We start from the raw sequence: 21095 nt of genomic DNA, 5'->3' as shown, positions 1-21095 counted from the left end.
TAGGAATTCAGATATGATGTAATTGTTTTTACCACTGGTCCATAGAGTTCTTAAACTATGGTGCGCCACATGGTTCAATGTGCCAGTAAATCAGCACAATCTACCTTTTTCTTTTTTTTTCAAATTACTGCAATCTTGGAGCAAAAATGTTGATTATATATATACTGTGCTACTGACAGCTAGAATCGGGATCATGTAGACTGTGCTACTGAGAGCTAGAATTGGGATCATGTAGACTGTGCTACTGACAGCTAGAATTGGGATCATGTAGACTGTGCTACTGACAGCTAGAATTGGGATCATGTAGACTGTGCTACTGACAGCTAGAATTGGGATTATGTAGACTGTGCTACTGACAGCTAGAATTGGGATCATGTAGACTGTGCTACTGACAGCTAGAATTGGGATCATGTAGACTGTGCTACTGACAGCTAGAATTGAGATCATGTAGACTGTGCTACTGACAGCTAGAATTGGGATCATGTAGACTGTGCTACTGACAGCTAGAATTGGGATCATGTAGACTGTGCTACTGACAATACAAGAAATAAGTAACGGAGAGCACTGTACAATATGGCAAACAAGGCATTTGTGAAATACATGGGGGCTGCCATCTTTATGCACCTTCACCATTAAAACAATCAATCCATGAAGTGGATATTATGCACTTTGTAGTAACACACACACAATATATATTACTGACTAGGATGTCTTACATACCTGGAAGGTTTTTGCTGAGCTGAGCTCTGGATAGATGGAAATCACCACCCAATGCTACAACTGAAGAAACATGTCCTGTCAGTACCATATATATGCTATCTCAAAATGTTTACTTAGGTATCTTGCATTTCCGACATACTATCTTGAAATTTCGAGATAGCATCTACATTTCTTTTATTTAGGTATCTCGAAATGTTGACTTAGTGTCTCAGTTTCTAGATAAATGTTTTGGGGGTGGCGAGAATGGACTTCCATAGATCAAGGAATCCATCAACTCTGACATAATACATTATAAAGGTTTACTATCCTTTCAAGACCTAAAATAGGCGGCTGGGTGCAGTGTCCAGAGGCACCTTTCCAAGCACTCTGATTGGTTGGCAATGGCAGGGCTATGGCGGGTGATGGATAACTAAGGTAGGCTAAACGACCAAACTAACGAGACTCAAGGGAAACTGAAGGGACTGAGGTGAAATTTAGGTAGAGAGGTGGGGAGCAGGACATATTTTTTACAAAACCATTAAATACAGTTGGAATGTAGTTAGAACTCTCAACCCGTTTCCATCAAACAGAAAAACAACAAGAAATCTGGATAAACACATTCGATTTTAAATAGTGCACTTGGCTTTTGCATTACCCATATAGCTCGTCATACAAAGGCAGAGTGCAGTATCAGAATTTTAAGGGTCATAGGTCAGATCAGTAGTCATGGTTGATATGCACGGACAAAAAAACACATTTTAAAGCCATTTTTCTCAAATTCACTGTTTGTGTAGACTGCTCTTTGCCTTTGTAGGGCAGTAGTTCAGGTGGCTGCCCTTGCCCTTAGTCTGCCTCCTGTCCCTCCTATCGCCATGGGTACACCTTCCTGAAAACAATGACACCATACTTTGCTTTAACCTGTTCTGCCAGTTCATGTCCTTAAAGACTAGAATGTTCCATTGTTGTTGGCCAAAAAGATGACAAGATAGTTCACACATTCATCATTCAGGGTTACTATCAAACAGATATGTCACATTTCTGGTTTGTCCATAACGTGGTTCCTGCTTGTAGCAGGCGGTGTTTACAGGAATCCCTTTCTCTAACTAGAAGTCACATGATTTCATGAGAATGTTTTTCTGCAGTGAGAGTCTAATGCAAGTCAATGTGTCTTTGGATGAATGTCAACAAGATTTATAACCAGCGTTGTTACATTAACCGTTGTAATTGAGAAACAAATATTTTGTTTCATTGTCACATAGGAGCAGTGAAATGTGTTGTTTTACAGGGTCAGCCATAGTAGTACGGCTCCCCTGGAGCAGATCAGGTTTCTATCTCTCCATTCCTCCCCCTGGCAACATCCCTCTATCTCTCCATCCCTCCCCCTGGCAACATCCGTCTATCTCTCCATCCCTCCCCCTGTCTACATCCCTCTGTCTACATCCCTCTATCTCTCCATCCCTCCCCCTGTCTACATCCCTCTATCTCTCCATCCCTCCCCCTGTCTACATCCCTCTATCTCTCCATCCCTCCCCCTGTCTACATCCCTCTATCTCTCCATCCCTCCCCCTATCTATATCCCTCTATCTCTCTATCCCTCCCCCTGTCTACATCCCTCTATCTCTATCCCTCCCCTGTCTACATCCTTCTATCTCTCCATCCCTCCCCTGTCTACATCCCTCTATCTCTCCATCCCTCCCCCTGTCTACATCCCTCTCTCCATCTCTCCTCTCTGTGTGTGTATGCTGACTGCAGTGATGAGTAACGTGCTTCTACAGGTAACTGCCAAAATAAAGTTAACACCAACATAGTGTCTTAATAGGGCATTTTGCCACCATGAGCCACCAGAATAATGCTCCTTGGTGTAGATACGCCTTGAAATACATTCTACAAGTGTCTGGAACTCTATTGGAAGGATGCGACATCATTCCTCCACAAGAAATTCCGTCATTTGGTGTTTTGTTGATGTTGGTGGAATATACTGTCTCAGGCGCCGCTCCAGGATCTCCCATAAGTGTTCAATTGGGATGGGACCTGGTTACTGAGACGACCATGGCATATTGTGAAACATCAGCAAGTTGAGCCCTCGTTACTGAAGCTCCTGCCCAACATGCCCCAGCAATAGTCAATCGTTCAGCTCTTCCCGAGCAGGGTCGCAGTCTCGCCTGGTAGAAATCTCTCTCTCTCTCACACACACAATACACGTATACAACACGTCGCAGTTGTAAATGTTGCAAATGGGAACTTGTTGTAAATGAGAATTTGTTCTCAACTGGCCTACCTGGTCAAATAAAGGTGAAATAAAACAACATCCATAGAGCAGCTTTAAGTGATACAGTCTACTGTGTTCTCACCTCTGTTCTCTCTCCAACTGTATATCATATATATAGTATATACAGTATATAGTTTGGTTCTATATATATGTCTTGTCAACAGGTGTGGTTCCCGTGGGGGCTGCCATGGAAGCCAAGAGGGGGAGTGAGGTGTGTGTGTGTGTGTGTGTGTGTGTGTGTGTGTGTGTGTGTGTGCGCGCTCAAACACGCATGCATGTGTGGGTCTGGGAGTGTAAGTGTGTCCATCTGATGAATGGGCATGTGCCTGAACTCAATTTTATACTCTAATTGTAGTCTCACCAATTCATTTCCAATGGCCGGTCATTTTTGACCGGGAACACGACAGGTGTACAAAAGTTAAATAAAACCCCCAAAATGTAATGAAAATCATCAAAATGTATTTTGTGTGTTCAGATGCCCTGTGTGGACAAATTCATGGAACCTTTTGACCATCAGATTAAATGAAGTACATTTTTCAGAGAGAGAACATGTAAATTGGTCCAATTTGACCAGAACACAACAGGAGGGTTAATAAACATCAGAAAGGCAAAACACAGAACAACAAAGATAAGAATATTAGACAACTTGTCGTTACCATGTCCTTCCTTACTGATATGTAATGACTAGCCCACTATATGGCATAATTACATCAGTCACCTCTATCATGGATTTGTTGTTGAACTCAAGGAAGGGAAGCAAGGTCTCGGCGATACAGTCATAGAGTATTTACTGAATTCCACTGGTCCCTCTGTTCTTGTACTTTCTGTCTCTTTAATACATTCTAATGCTTCAAATTAAAGTTACATTAATAAATCATGATGACTTAATATCAGTTGATACTAAAATATAATATTTCTTGGAACTTTTGAGTTTCAAGGATATGTTTCTGTACATGTCTGTTTTATTGTTATTTTTTATTTGTTACGTTGGTTGGCTATATCTGTGTCTGCATATGTGTGTGTGTGAGAGAGAGAGAGAGAGAGAGAGAGAGAAAGAGATATGTAGATAGACAGAGAGAGAGAGAGATATAGAGGGAAGGAGTTGGAAAGAAAAGAGGCAGAACCTGAAAGTAACTTTTGATGAACGAATGTACACTCTAGACTCTGCTTCTGTTGAGAGAGAAATTGAAGGTAAGACGACGGTTGTTGTGTTTTCATATAGTTGATGATATTGTTATGTGTATTAATATAGTTGATGATATTGTTATGTGTATTAATATAGTTGATGATATTGTTATGTGTGTTAATATAGTTGATGATATTGTTGTGTGTATTAATATAGTTGATGATATTGTTGTGTGTATTCATATAGTTGATGATATTGATATGTGTATTCATATAGTTGATGATATTGTTATGTGTGTTAATATAGTTGATGATATTGTTGTGTGTATTAATATAGTTGATGATATTGTTGTGTGTATTAATATAGTTGATGATATTGTTATGTGTATTCATATAGTTGATGATATTGTTATGTGTATTCATATAGTTGATGATATTGATATGTGTATTCATATAGTTGATGATATTGTTGTGTGTATTCATATAGTTGATGATATTGTTATGTGTATTCATATAGTTGATGATATTGATATGTGTATTCATATAGTTGATGATATTGATATGTGTATTCATATAGTTGATGATATTGTTGTGTGTATTCATATAGTTGATGATATTGTTATGTGTATTCATATAGTTGATGATATTGTTGTGTGTATTAATATAGTTGATGATATTGTTGTGTGTATTCATATAGTTGATGATATTGTTATGTGTATTAATATAGCTGTTGATATTGTTATGTGTATTCATATAGTTGATGATATTGTTATGTGTATTCATATAGTTGATGATATTGTTATGTGTGTTAATATAGTTGATGATATTGTTGTGTGTATTAATATAGTTGATGATATTGTTGTGTGTATTCATATAGTTGATGATATTGTTATGTGTATTAATATAGTTGATGATATTGTTATGTATTCATATAGTTGATGATATTGTTATGTGTATTAATATAGTTGATGATATTGTTATGTATTCATATAGTTGATGATATTGTTATGTGTATTAATATAGTTGATGATATTGTTGTGTGTATTAATATAGTTGATGATATTGTTATGTGTATTAATATAGTTGATGATATTGTTATGTGTATTCATATAGTTGATATTTTTGGTAGACAGAGTGTTATAATAGGCCTACTCTCCTTAAAATGTATTAGATGTTAATTAGATGCGGGGGGATTCGTTCCGTGCCCATCTGTGTTCCCCAGGGTGATCTCTACTGTATCATAGGCCTGTAGGCTTGTCTTCTCAAAACAGGCTAAAAACACAACAAACAACAAATAAACAATTTATCTTCCTAATCTATTGTTAACTCTTCACTCAGGAAGGTATTTTGTGTGAAAGAAATACAAATAAATATTGTGGAGAGACTAACAACTTACACTTCCTCAAAACAGGTTGTGTGTATTCATTAGTGTCCACCGTAGCGAAACGTTTGGCAACGGAAACCGTTTGGGTCACGTATAGAGTTTGGAGCAAACCGTTTACACAACATTGCAAAACTGTTGACTGTGGTGTAAACTAGTGAATACGACCCAGGTAGTAGCCTACGACTCGGTTGTTGATGCCTGCCTGATGCTGAAACCTGAACATAGCTTGAGGGGTGAACTATTATGCAAGCTAGTGTGTTTGCCTTTCACACCACCAACCTGGGTTCACTTGCTACATTGGTGTCAGAAGTGGTATGGCGGCTGTGAGGCCATCAGAATGACTGGACATGTGAGGGGTCAGAGTAGTCGAAGCACGGGGATGTGCCTTCTCGTTCAGAGGGGGCAGAGTTGTTGAAGCATGGGGATGTGCCTTCTCGTTCAGAGGGGCCAGAGTTGTTGAAGCACGGGGATGTGCCTTCTCGTTCAGAGGGGCCAGAGTTGTTGAAGCACGGGGATGTGCCTTCTCGTTCAGAGGGGGCAGAGTTTTTGAAGCATGGGGATGTGCCTTCTCGTTCAGAGGGGGCAGTGTGAGCCATGTTACAATTCCCACCAAGTGGGCGGCTGCACCAGTAACCGTCAAAAGTTACGTGATTTCCACATATGAAAGTGAAAGTGTTTAGCCTACTCAGTTACAAAATGGCTGTTAAAACTGTGGCGCACATTTCTCTTCAACATTAGAAGTCAGATAAATATGTTGATTTGAAGGAAAGATGGGCATACCGGTAGTTCTGGACTACATATACAAACTATTAAAAAGTTATAAAGTTAGGTTGCCGTCAGACATTCAATAGACAGAATAAGCTTGAGATATGATCCTATATCATGCTGACCCACCTGGGCCCAGTTTCCTGATAGAGATTAAATGTAGGCTTTAAAGATGCATCTTTCCTACAACGGCCAAAGATATAACATACATTTCCCAACACACCAGACAGAGAGAACATTTGCAAAGTGGGTCGTTGAGGCCATGTGTCGATACTGATAGGATGGAAGAAAGGCAACGCTGTTCTCTGATCATTTATCAAGGATAAATGCCCATTAACAGGGATGTAAACAAATATGTGCATATAATGTGAGAGAAATAAGCTTTTTGTGCGTAAAGAACATTTCTGGTATCTTTTATTTTAGCTCATGAAACATGGGACCAACACTTTACATGTTGAGTTTATATTTTTGTTCAGTGTCGATATTTCACCTTCATAGTAGGTGGACAGATCGCTCAAGGCGTAGAGCCACATGACAGAGGAAGCAATCCTGAAATCATAGCACACTTGTATTCAATCTTGAGATGCACTATTTAGATTTTTCCCCTTTCTCAAACAGTCATTGTAAATGAATGGCTCTTGTATTTATTGGTAATTATCAAATTATGGATCTTAATTGTTTTGTTAATATGTAAAAGGGAGTTGAAAAAGTTTAATTCAAACGCAAAGCAAAGTTGACAAGCAGTGATAAATGACATACCAAGCTTAGTTTGATCCCTCACAGTTAGTGGATCCCACTGTTGTTTCCAAAATATCAGCCTCTGCTGGACACTACTTACAGCTTTAGTCTAGATATTATTATCCATTTCCTCTGCTGGACACTACTGGACACCACCATGAGTGTCTTTGAGAAACCTTCCTAAAACCCCACCTGTTTCGTCTAGGTTGTTGTTGATGACTCTTTGATTTATTTATTGTTGGGGAATGTAACAATTTCCAGATGATCGCATTAAATCACCTGACTGTTTGGATGTTTCTGTTAGTACATATTTTATGAATTTTATGAATGAAAGAGAACGATTTACAATCAAGAATTTGTTTTCACTGTGTTAACCTCAACCAACGTTCTGGATCTCTGTTTAGGGGTCAGTGCTCTAAAATGAGTCTCTCTGGCGAGAGAGAGGAGGGAGGCCCTGCCTCTGAAATGGGTCTCTCTGGGGAACATGACACCAAAGCTAAAAGGTGAGAAAAACATTTTATTTAAGAATTTATGAAGGCTTTATTTTCAAAACGCTATATTGCATATAAAAATGCACAGTTTTTTAAAATCAGAAATTGTTGTTCATGGGGGGGTAGCTTCAATATTACTTTTCTCAGATTTTATATTTATAGATTTTAGATGTGTATAAAACATGTTCATCAGTGAAAAGTCATTCTGACATTTTAAAATGGACATTACAAACTTTAGAAGACTTTTTAAACCTCAAATAAATTACAAGTTTGCCTTTCCTGCCGTGCAGGAAAATTCCTGCAATTACAGGATGATCAAATTAAGATACAGTTGAAGTCGGAAGTTTACATACACTTAGATTGGAGTCATTAAAACTAGTTTTTCAACCACTCCAAAAATTTCTTGATAAGAAACTATAGTTTTTACAGAAGATTATTTCACTTATAATTCACATTATCACAATTCCAGTGGGTCAGAAGTTTACATACACTAAGTTGACTGTGCCTTTAAACAGCTTGGAAAATTTCAGAAAATGATGGCATGGCTTTAGAAGCTTCTGATAGGCTAATTGACATAATTTGAGTCAATTGGAGGTGTACCTGTGGATGCATTCCAAGGCCTACCTTAAAACTCAGTGCCTCTTTGCTTGACATCATGGGAAAATCAAAATAAATCAGCCAAGGCCTCAGAAAAATAATTCTAGTCCTTGACAAGTCTGGTTCATCCTTGGGAGCAATTTCCAAACGCCTGAAGTGTTTGGAAATTAATCTGGAAATTAATCTGTACAAACAATAGGACGCAAGTATAAACACCATGGGACCACGCAGCCGTCATACCACTCAGGAATCAGACGGGTTCTGTCTCCTAGAGATGAACATACTTTGGTGCGAAAAGTGCAAATCAATCCCAGAACAACAGCAAAGGACCTTGTGAAGATGCTGGAGGAAACAGGTACAAAAGTTTCTATATCCACAGTAAAACGAGTCCTATATCGACATAACCTGAAAAGCTGCTCAGCAAGGAAGAAGCCACTGCTCCAAAACCGCCATAAAAAAGACAAACTACAGTTCGCAACTGCACATGGGGACAAAGATTATACTCTTCGGAGAAATGTCCTCTGGTCTGATGAAACAAAAATAGAACTGTTTAGCCATAATGACCATCATTATGTTTGGAGGAAAAAGGGGGATGCTTGCTGTCACAGGCGTCATACTGAATAGACCAAGGTGCAGTACGTATAGTGCTCATTCTCAAATCTTTAATGATTAACACTTTACAAAAGGAACAAAAACAACCAACAGTTCCGTCAGGTACGACAACTAAACGGAAAACAACCACCCACGAAACCCAAAGGAAAACAGGCTGCCTAAGTATGGCTTCCAATCAGAGACAATAAAAGATACCTGCCTCTGATTGGAAACCATACTCGGCCAAACATAAAAACGAAACAGAAATAGAAAACTAGAACAAATTCCCCTAGAAAAAAAACAAAAAAAACACACAAAACAACCCCCCTGCCACGCCCTGACCATTCTACTATGGCAAAAGACCCCTTTTCACTGGACAGGACGTGACACTTACAAGCCGAAGAACACCATCCCAACCGTGAAGCACCAGGGTGGCAGCATCATCTTGTGGGGGTGCTTTGCTGCAGGAGGAACTGGTGCACTTCACAAAATGGATGGCATCATGAGAAGAAAAATTAAGTGGATATATTGAAGCAACATCTCAAGACATCAGTCAGGAAGTTAAAGCTTGGTTGCAAATGGGACTTCCAAATGGACAATGACCCCAAGCAGACTTCCAAAGTTGTGGCAAAATGGCTTATGGACAACAAAGTCAAGGTATTGGAGTGGCCATCACAAAGCCTTGACCTCAATCCTATAGAAAATTTGTGGGCAGAACTGAAAAAGTGTGTGCGAGCAAGGAGGTCTACAAACCTGACTCAGTTACATCTGTCAGGAGGAATGGGCCAAAATGCACCCAATTTATTGTGGGAAGCTTGTGGAAGGCTACCCAAAACGTTTGACACAAGTTAAACAATTTATAGGCAATGCTACCAAATACTAATTGAGTGTATGTAAACTTCTGACCCGCTGGGAATGTGATGAAAGAAATAAAAGCTGAAATAAATAATTCTCTCTACTAGTATTCTGACATTTCACATTCTGAAAATAAAGTGGTGATCCTAACTGACCTAAAACAGGGAATTTTTAGTAGGATTAAATGTCAGGAATTGTGAAAACTGATTTTAAATGTATTTGGCCAAGGTGTGTGTAAACTTCCGACTTTAACTGTACACCAACTGTACTGTAACTCTCTGGGGCCGGTTTCCTGATAGCGATGGCTTGTGTTTTAAAGATGCATCTTTCCTACAACGGCCGAAGATGTAATGCATGTATGGATACTAATAGGATGGAAAGAAAGGGAGCGCTGCTCTCAGATTTCTCCATTCAAATCTTTCTTTAACATTTATAATTACCAGATTTCTTTTATCTCAGTGCTTCTATTTTTGGACAACTCCAAAGTGGAATAGTTTACCTATTTACCTAGTTGGCTTGTTGTTGTGAAATATTCCTCTCCAGGCACTTTCAAGTGGCGAGAACCATAAGAGGGAAGTATGTATTCTGACAGGCAGACTGGAAGCACACCATTTTAACAGTGCTCTCAGCATATCAATTAGCTGATTGTTGATTTGCGGCAGTCAGCTAAAGCATCTAAAAAAGGCATATCACATTATTTCAGAATAGTCTACGATCACTGGTAAACACAAAAGAGAAGAGACATAGAAACAACTAACCTGTCTTAAGGTAATCAAAATCCTCAACTAGCAATAGGCTATTGAGTGAAGCAGTAGCCTATCTTATTGGCACTATATAGCTGAGAGTGTCAGCCCCAGTCAGTGCTGTCTTTATCATTGAGTGAGTCCTCCTGGGACGTGTTTTAGGACAATTTCCTTCAATATGTCTTTCCGCTTTTCATAGGCCTTGATTAGGTGGTTGCATTCAAGACATGGTCGTTTTTAATTATCTTTGTTTGTCAGTCATCAGTAGTAGCTGCTACCCTGTCATTATTGTTGTATTAAATATTCTGCTATTGTAGTAGCTGCTACCCTGTCATTATTGTTGTATTAAATATTCTGCTATTGTAGTAGCTGCTACTCTGTCATTGTTGTTGTATTAAATATTCTGCTATTGTAGTAGCTGCTACTCTGTCATTGTTGAGGTATTAAATATTATTCTATTATCTCCAGTCATGGAGAGTAAAGTGTCATAGAATTGCATGTAATATGTTCATAAAAGGTCAGGTATTTTCATATCCTCCAAAAAAATGTTCCTCTAGCTGGGCTGAGCTCTGGATGTGTGCAATGAAAGGAGAAGAAAAGCAGGTATTTTATGTGAACAGTGAGTCAGTTATATTAGTAACCTGACTTATTACTTGCCTAGTTAAATAAAGGTTAAATAAAAAAATATTACCATCCAATCTACTATTAACTATATATATATAGTCAGTTATATTATTAACCTAACGTATTACTATCCCATCTACTGTTAACTATATATATAGTCAGTTATATTATTAACTTATTACTATCTAATCTACTATTAACTATATATATAGTCAGTTATATTATTAACTTATTACTATCTAATCTACTATTAACTATATATATAGTCAGTTATATTATTAACTTATTACTATCCCATCTACTTTTAACTATATATATAGTCAGTTATATTATTAACCTAACGTATTACTATCCCATCTACTATTAACTATATATATAGTCAGTTATATTATTAACCTAACGTATTACTATCCAATTTACTATTCACTTTAGGAATAGGAGGCTATTTTATATTAGTCTGCAAATGCATTGATAGAAGCATGCAATACTTTATTATAAAGGCAATTATTTTTTGTTTATTTTTTGGGATGTTGCTTCCTTTATCTTCAAACTCAAGTGTGGCCAAGACCAAAATCAAGCTTAGTAGTATCTGTTTTATCTTGGGACAAAGTGTCCTTGTTCAATTGCCTTCTGTTTCAGAGAAAAAGGAGTGTCAAACTACAAAATTCCAGTAAAAACAAGAAAACAGCAGTAAGTGAAGTTACTGCCATCTGACTTTGTTCCACCATGTTTTACTGCAGTTACTGAGGTTTTGTTTGGTATTCTATCAGACTCTGAGTTCAGGCCATCCCAACCATGACACCCACCCTCACACACTCCATGAGACAGCCAGTGATCCAGTTATCACCAGAATAAACATGGCACAACGGTTGAACTCATATTGAAACGCAAATAACCAGATAATGGTAAAAAAGAGGGCAAACAAAATATACTGCTCAAAAAAATAAAGGGAACACTTAAACAACACAATGTAACTCCAAGTCAATCACACTTCTGTGAAATCAAACTGTCCACTTAGGAAGCAACACTGATTTACAATAAATGTCACATGCTGTTGTGCAAATGGAATAGACAACAGGTGGAAATTATAGGCAATTAGCAAGACACCCCCAATAAAGGAGTGGTTCTGCAGGTGGGGACCACAGACCACTTCTCAGTTCCTATGCTTCCTGGCTGATGTTTTGGTCACTTTTGAATGCTGGCGGTGCTTTCACTCTAGTGGTAGCATGAGACGGAGTGTACAACCCACACAAGTGGCTCAGGTAGTGCAGCTCATCCAGGATGGCACATCAATGCGAGCTGTGGCAAGAAGGTTTGCTGTGTCTGTCAGCGTAGTGTCCAGAGCATGGAGGCGCTACCAGGAGACAGGCCAGTACATCAGGAGACGTGGAGGAGGCCGTAGGAGGGCAACAACCCAGCAGCAGGACCGCTACCTCTGCCTTTGTGCAAGGAGGAGCAGGAGGAGCACTGCCAGAGCCCTGCAAAATGACCTCCAGCAGGCCACAAATGTGCATGTGTCTGCTCAAACGGTCAGAAACAGACTCCATGAGGGTTGTATGAGGGCCGATGTCCACAGGTGGGGGTTGTGCGTACAGCCCAACACCGTGCAGGACGTTTGGCATTTGCCAGAGAACACCAAAATTGGCAAATTCGCCACTGGCGCCCTGTGCTCTTCACAGATGAAAGCAGGTTCACACAGCACATGTGACAGACGTGACAGAGTCTGGAGACACCGTGGAGAACGTTCTGCTGCCTGCAACATCCTCCAGCATAACTGGTTTGGCGGTGGGTCAGTCATGGTGTGGGGTGGCATTTCTTTGGGGGGCCGCACAGCCCTCCATGTGCTCGCCAGAGGTAGCCTGACTGCCATTAGGTACCGAGATGAGATCCTCAGACCCCTTGTGAGACCATATGCTGGTGCGGTTGGCCCTGGGTTCCTCCTAATGCAAGACAATGCTAGACCTCATGTGGCTGGAGTGTGTCAGCAGTTCCTGCAAGAGGAAGGCATTGATGCTATGGACTGGCCCGCCCGTTCCCCAGACCTGAATCCAATTGAGCACATCTTGGACATCATGTCTCGCTCCATCCACCAACGCCACGTTGCACCACAGACTGTCCGGGAGTTGGCGGATGCTTTAGTCCAGGTCTGGGAGGAGATCCCTCAGGAGACCATCCGCCACCTCATCAGGAGCATGCCCAGGCGTTGTAGGGAGGTCATACAGGCACATGGAGGCCACACACACTACTGAGGCTCATGTTGACTTGTTTTAAGGACATTACATCAAAGTTGGATCAGCCTGTAGTGTGGTTTTCCACTTTAATTTTGAGTGTGACTTTTGTGATTTTGTTGTCAGCACATTCAAGTATGTAAAGAATAAAGTATTTAATAAGATTATTTCATTCATTCAGATCTAGGATGTGTTATTTTAGTGTTCCCTTCATTTTTTGGAGCAGTGTATATAAATACTAGCTAACATAAAGAAAATGACAGAATTGATAGTAATACAAAGTCAAATATTTGTTCAAAGTATAAACATTCTCTGTGATGAAATAACCTCATGGCAAAAAAATTGTTGAGGGTTAGGCCTACTACAATACAACATTCAAAACAGGAAAACAAAACTACAGAACACCATTAGGGGCTCCCGAGTGGAGCAGCGGTCTAAGGCACGGCATCTCAGTGCAAGAGGCATCACTACAGTCCCTGGTTCAAATCCAGGCTGTATCACATCCGGCCATGATTGGGAGTCCCATAGGGCGGCGCACAATTGGCCCAGCGTCATCCGGGTTTGGCAGGGGTAGGCAGTCATTGTAAATAAGAATTTGTTCTTAATAACTGACAAGTCTAATTAAATAAAGGTTACAATTAAATACAGTTGAATGTGGTTGGAACTCTCAAAGGGTTTCCATCAAACAGAAAACCAACAAGAAAGCTTGATCAACACATTTAGATTTCTAGATACTGCACTTTGCTTTTGCATTACCCATATAGCTGTTTAAGCTCAAACAAAGGCAGATTGCAGTATCAATGTTTTAGGGGTCATAGGTCAGGTCATTGGTCATGGTTGATATGCAGGGAGAGCAAACAAAAAACAAAAAAACTTTAAAGCCATTTTTCTCAGATTCACTGTTTGTGTAGACTGCTCTTTGTCTTTGTAGGGCAGTAGTTCAGGTGGCTGCCCTTGCCCTTAGTCTGCCTCATGTCCCTCCTATCGCCATGGGTACACCTTCCTGACAACAATGACACCATACTTTTCTGAAACTTGTTTTGCCAGTTCATGTCCTTAAAGACTAGAATGTTCCATTGTGGTTAGCCAAAAAGATGAAAGATAGTTCACACATTCATCATTCAGGGTTACTATCAAACAGATATGTCACATTTCTGGTTCGTCCATAATGTGGTTCCTGCTTGTAGCATGCCGCGTTTACAGGAATCCCTTTTACTCTAACTAGAAGTCACATGATTTCATGAGAATGTTTTTCTGCAGTGAAAGGGTAATGCAAGTCAATGTGTCTTTGGATGAATGTCAACAAGATTTATAACCAGCATTGTTAAAAGTCAAGCTAACCATACCAGTTCACACCTTATAAGAAGACAATGCTCAAATGTAGTCCATAAAGAGGAATTAGGATTATGTGCACAGGTATTCTGGCGTACAATTGCAATCTGCTGCTACACATTTGGTCAGATATGAGTTCATACTGAAATCAGGCTTAGCAGTATCTGTTATATCTAGTGACAAAGTATCCTAGTTCAATTATCTTCCGTTTCAGAGAAAATGGAGTGTCAAATGTGAAGTAACTTCAAAATCCCAGTTAAAACCCAGTAAAAATGACCTGCTGCCCCACATATAGGTGATGGGGAGAAGGAGGGGGGGAATATATCTGTTACATATAGGTGATGGAGGGAGAGAGAAGGAGAGGTAGGATATATCTGTTACATATAGGTGATGGAGGGAGAGAGAAGGAGAGGGGGATATATCTGTTACATATAGGTGATGGAGGGAGAGAGAAGGAGAGGGGGGAATATATTGTTACATATAGGTGATGGAGGGAGGGAGAAGGAGAGGTAGGATATATCTGTTACATATAGGGGATGGAGGAGAAGGAGAGGGGGGATATATCTGTTACATATAGGTGATGGAGGAGAAGGAGAGGGGGATATATCTGTTACATATAGGTGATGGAGGAGAAGGAGAGGGGGATATATCTGTTACATATAGGTGATGGAGGAGAAGGAGAGGGGGATATATCTGTTACATATAGGTGATGGAGGAGAAGGAGAGGGGGATATATCTGTTACATATAGATGATGGAGGAGAAGGAGAGGGGGGATATATCTGTTACATATAGGTGATGGAGGAGAAGGAGAGGGGGAATATATCTGTTACATTGTCACGTCCTGGGCTGTGTGACGGGGCAGGAGCTGCCCGCCAGTCAACAGTCGCCAGAGCTGCCCGCTAGTCAACAGTCGCCAGAGCTGCCCGCCAGTCAACAGTCGTCAGAGCTGCCCGCCAGTCAACAGTCGTCAGAGCTGCCCGCCAGTCAACAGTCGTCAGAGCTGCCCGCCAGTCAACAGTCGTCAGAGCTGCCCGCCAGTCAACCATCACCAGAGCTGCCCGCCAGTCAACAGTCGTCAGAGCTGCCCGCCAGTCAACAGTCGTCAGAGCTGCCCGCCAGTCAACAGTCGCCAGAGAGGTCAGACTGCGCTGAACTGCCGGAGTGGCCAGACTGCGCTGAACTGCCGGAGTGGCCAGACTGCGCTGAACTGCCGGAGTGGCCAGACTGCGCTGAACTGCCGGAGTGGCCAGACTGCGCTGAACTGCCGGAGTGGCCAGACTGCCCTGAACTGCCGGAGTGGCCAGACTGCCCTGAACTGCCGGAGTGGCCAGACTGCCCTGAACTGCCGGAGTGGCCAGACTGCCCTGAACTGCCGGAGTGGCCAGACTGCCCTGAACTGCCGGAGTGACCAGACTGCCCTGAACTGCCGGAGTGGCCAGACTGCCCTGAACTGCCGGAGTGGCCAGACTGCCCTGAACTGCCGGAGTGGCCAGACTGCCCTGAACTGCCGGAGTGGCCAGACTGCCCAGACTGTCCCGAGCTGCCAGACTGCCCAGACTGTCCCGAGCTGCCAGACTGCCCAGACTGTCCCGAGCTGCCAGACTGCCCAGACTGTCCCGAGCTGCCAGACTGCCCAGACTGTCCCGAGCTGCCAGACTGCCCAGACTGTCCCGAGCTGCCAGACTGCCCAGACTGTCCCGAGCTGCCAGACTGCCCGAGCTGCCAGACTGCCCCGAGCTGCCAGACTGGCCAGACTGCCCCGAGCTGCCAGACTGGCCAGACTGCCCCGAACTGCCAGAGTGGCCCGACTGCCTGGAATGGCCAGAACCGGAGCCACCTCCAGGATAGGTGGGTTGGGGAGGGAGGGTGTAGCACAGTGCCGTCGGTGACGGCAGCCACCCTCCCTTCCTTCCCTTATTGTTTAGGGGTTATTGTTTATGGGTTTTTTGTTGGTGTTTTTCTGTTGGTAGGTGCATTCCGGGGACTGCACCTTGAGGGGGGGTTACTGTCACGTCCTGACCAGCAGATGGAGCTAGTGTTTTAGTTTTGGGGTCAGGACGTGGCAGGTTTGTGTTTGTTAAATGTTGGGTTGATGATTGGGACTTCCAATTGAAGGCAGGTGTGTATAGTTGCCTTTGATTGGAAGTCCTATATAGGTGTGTGTGTTTGTCTTTGGGGTTGTGGGGAATTGTTTTGCACTGCGTTTTTTAAGCCTGCAAACTGTTGCTGCTGCTGCTGTCGTGGTTTTTTAGTTTTCCGGTGGATGCTTTACTCCTTTTGTTGGGGAAATAAAATATGAGTATCCACACTTCCGCTGCGCCTTGGTCCTCCATTACAGATGACAACCGTGACAGTAAGAGCTAGAACATGACTACATGAAGGAGAGGGGGATATATCTGTTACATATAGGTGATGGAGGGAGGGAGAAGGAGAGGGGGGTATATCTGTTACATATAGATGAGAGGGGGGATATATGTGTTACATATAGGTGATGGTTTTGGCCTGCCATTTGAGTTCTGTTATACTCACAGACACCATTCAAACAGTTTTAGAAACTTTGGAGTGTTTTCTATACAAAGCTACTAATTATATGCATATTCTAGTTTCTGGGCAGGAGTAATAACCAGATTAAATCGGGTACGTTTTTTATCCGGCCGTGAAAATACTGCCCCCTATCCATAACAAGTTAAAGCCTCATTATTGTTATTTTTGTGTGTTACTATTTCCTTTGTTAATTTAACAATTTTTTTGTTACTTTTTAAATGCATTGTTGAGAAAGGGCTCGTAAGTAAGCATGTCACAGTAGTGTTATCATTCCCTGTGTGTGTGTGTACTCTCTGGATAAGGAGATGTAATCTCATGTTTTGTCCACAGAAACCAAGAGGAGAGATCAGAGTCAGACATTCTCAGTGGTCAGTCTTCCCAGAGTCATCAAACAGACCTGGCCTCCATGTTCAGTGTATGTGGTCCTGTTATGTACATTTGTTTTTGTTTACCTCAAGTAAAGTTGATCTTTCAACTATTCATGAATGTGTTAATAAGAAAGCATTTCTTCTCTTGGTTAACTTATTTACTTTATTTATTTCAGTTGCTTGAAGAGAATATTATGACATTTGTGAAGAACGAGTTGAAGATGTTCAAGCGGATTCTTAGTCCAGAACTCCCACAAGGCTTTGAGAGTCAGAAGCAGGATAAGGAAGTGGTGGATGCTGAAGATGCGAAGCAGGAGAGCAGTGCCAGAGAGGGGGCTCTGAAGATCACACTGTACTTCCTGAGGAAAATGAACCAGAAGGACCTTGCTGACACACTGGAGAAAAGTAAGAGCTGTCTGCCAAATGTCGAATGCTGTTTTATAACAAACATTTCAAAGTACAGCTAAAGTGGCTGAGTAACTCAATGATATTGTAACAGCCTTAACATGGCACCTAGTGACCCTGCCATGTAGCAGCAGGGATGTGTTGTGGCGATTAATTTAGAAAGAGAGAAGGAAGAAAAGACAGACAAGACAAGAAAGACATCAATAATGTTGTCATGACTCTCTCTCCTTGGTGAGGATCAAAGGTGCCAGATCAGCTTAGCACATGGCAGAGGGGGCCGGTTTTATGACTTCACGACCGGTCGTAAACTTTCTCTCTCCTGGTTCTGCAGTATGGAGAAGTTAAAAATAATTTGCGTGTCGAGAGAGACTCTTGCTGAAAACTCTAGCATCCAAAAGTGGATAATGAAACAATATTTCTAACATAAAGAATGTGGGAATTGGTCGGTGGGATCCAAACAATAAACATGTCATATCATTTCTGATTTTGTGATTTCATTAAGGATGGCGGAACAAGTTAACTGTAACTCTGAAGGTTTACATGTCCTAGTTATCAGGTTTGCTTCTAAATCTTGTAAAAATTAAATGATTAAATATGAGAACACTTTTGTGGAGAAAGCAAGGTGATTTTAGCCTTCTAATTGAGATAATGGATATTCATATAAACCTATGCCAAGTCAGTAGCCATGCTCACGTGAGCACAGACATTATGTCAGTGTGATGGGACGCCCCTTGGCCAGAGTGTTTAAAAGGACTCGCTGAAGAATTAACACATTAGACCGAAACATGCCGAGAGACCAAAACATGCTGGGTTGCTGCCGGTCTGTACAGTGGTCCTAGCTGTACCCTGAATAATCAACCATTGAGACCAGACAGAGTGGAGCGGTGGCTACACGGCTGACAAATGGTTTAACCTCTCTGGCGCATGTGGGACGAACTCGTCCCACCTACGTAACAGCCACTGAAATCCAGTGGCGCGATTTTTGAATCGTTAGAAATACTATTACTTCAATTTCTCAAACATATGACTATTTTACAGCTATTTAACCTCTCTGGCGCATGTGGGACGAACTCGTCCCACCTACGTAACAGGCACTGAAATCCAGTGGCGCGATTTTTGAATCGTTAGAAATACTATTACTTCAATTTCTCAAACATATGACTATTTTACAGCTATTTAAAGACAAGAATCTCGTTAATCTAACCACACTGTCCGATTTCAAAAAGGCTTTACAACGAAAGCAAAACATTAGATTATGTCAGCAGAGTGCCCAGCCAGAAATAATCAGACACCCATTTTTCAAGCTAGCATATCATGTCACATAAACCCAAACCACAGCTAAATGCAGCACTAACCTTTTATGATCTTCATCAGATGACACACCTAGGACATTGTGTTATACAATACATGCATGTCTGTTCAATCAAGTTCATATTTATATCAAAAAACAGCTTTTTACATTAGCATGTGACGTTCAGAAAAAGCATAACCCCCGCAAACTTCCGGGGAATTTACTAACAGTTTGCTAAATTACTCACGATAAACGTTCACAAAAAGCATAACAATTATTTTAAGAATTATAGATACATTACTCCTCTATGCACTCGATATGTCCGATTTTAAAATAGCTTTTCGGATGAAGCACATTTTGCAATAATCTAAGTACATAGCCCGGCATCACAGGGCTAGCTATTTAGACACCCACCCAGGTCAGCCTCCACCAAAATCACATTTCCTATAAGAAAAATGTTCTTACCTTGCTTGTTCTTCGTCAGAATACACTGCCAGGACTTCTACTTCAATAACAAATGTTGGTTTGGTCCCAAATAATCCATCGTTATATCCAAACAGCGACGTTTTGTTCGTGAGTTCTAGACACTATCAGAATGCTACACCACATTCCATTACCGTACTTCGAAGCATGTCAACCGCTGTTTAAAACCAATTTTTATGCCATTTATCTTGTAGAAAAGCGATAATATTCCGACCGGGAATATGCAATGAGCCTAAACAGCCGAATTAAATTTCTCCTCAGGAGCGAATCGTGCACGCGCCTCATTCAAAGGTCCTCTGATCCGCCACTTACCAAAGACGATAATGTGTTTCAGCCTGAGGCTGCCTCGTCAACCTTCAGGTATTTCCCGGGTTCTGAGAGCCTATCGGAGCCCTGGGAATTGTCACGTTACAGCTAAGATCCTTACTTTTCAATAAACAGATGCAAGACGCACGACTCCTTGTCAGACAGGGTACTTCCTGCATGAAACCTTGTCAGGTTTTTGCCTGCCATAGGAGTTCTGTTATACTCACAGACACCATTCAAACAGTTTTAGAAAATTCAGAGTGTTTTCTATCCAAACCTGAACAATAATATGCATATTCTAGCTTCTGAGTTGGTGTAGGAGGCAGTTAAAAATGGGCACATATTTTTTCCAAAATTCTCAATACTGCCCCCTAGCCCAAACAGGTTTTAAAACTACCAGATCAGAAAATGGTAAGACCCTCCCAAACTCTTGAATGAAGAAGATAAAGACTACACCTTAACATTCACAGTCTGCAGCTGTGTATTGTAAAATAGTCTAGGAAATTCGACCGAAGACGAGGCAAAGAACAGTTTCCTCTCACCACCATAGGTACCTCTGGTGTATCTAACAAACAGAGCGAAGAACAAGCCTCACTGAACACCACATGGTACACCTCTAGAGGGTCCATTCTAGCGAACGCTCCGAGACAAAGAAGCTACAACTACAACAACAAAGGACATTGAGACCTCTGGTGGACAAACCACAGACTTCTGTCGAACTACTCCCCACAGACGGACCGGGTGATTTCAACAGAGACGACATAGACATACATGTGTAAATATGTGTTGCAATTATTTTTCTGAATGAGCGGTCGTTCATATGCAATGTATTAATTCTCAACACTTTCAGCTTTCACTTGTATGTACGATAAGCCCAATCTCTTTGCCTCTCCTGCTCTTCTTGCATGCCACTCCCTTTCCATTGTGTAACAAGCCGTCAATGAATTGTTACAATATTAATTTAATCGCATAATAATTAAATGTGGTATGTAATTATTCGATGGATAGCCATCATCACATTAATGTCACGACAATACCATCAATAATACCAATAATATTATAATTAGTCATTCCAGAGTGTAATGAATTATTAACTTGAACTTTGAACTTTCTTCAAACTACAAATCTACCATTCCATTGTTTTTCTTGCTATACTTTATTTACTCTGCCACCATGGCATTTTTTTGCTTTTACCTCCCTTATCTCACATCATTTGCTCACATTGTATATAGTCTTATTTTTATTTTTTTCTACTG

At 41.2% G+C, this 21095-nt stretch overlaps 1 long non-coding RNA gene across 1 annotated transcript; it reads left to right on the top strand.

Moving 5' to 3' along the window:
• The first annotated feature begins 4046 nt into the window (after positions 1-4046).
• On the top strand, positions 4047-17370 carry LOC115208201 (uncharacterized). Its single transcript, XR_003881116.1, has 3 exons — positions 4047-4159; positions 7385-7483; positions 17317-17370. It is a non-coding gene; the product is annotated as an uncharacterized LOC115208201 (long non-coding RNA).
• Positions 17371-21095: the final 3725 nt, after the last annotated feature.

Source organism: Salmo trutta, chromosome 1 (assembly GCF_901001165.1).
Source record: "Salmo trutta chromosome 1, fSalTru1.1, whole genome shotgun sequence".
In the NCBI taxonomy this organism is placed as follows: Eukaryota; Metazoa; Chordata; class Actinopteri; order Salmoniformes; family Salmonidae; genus Salmo; species Salmo trutta.
This window is presented reverse-complemented; position numbering and strand designations above follow the sequence as displayed.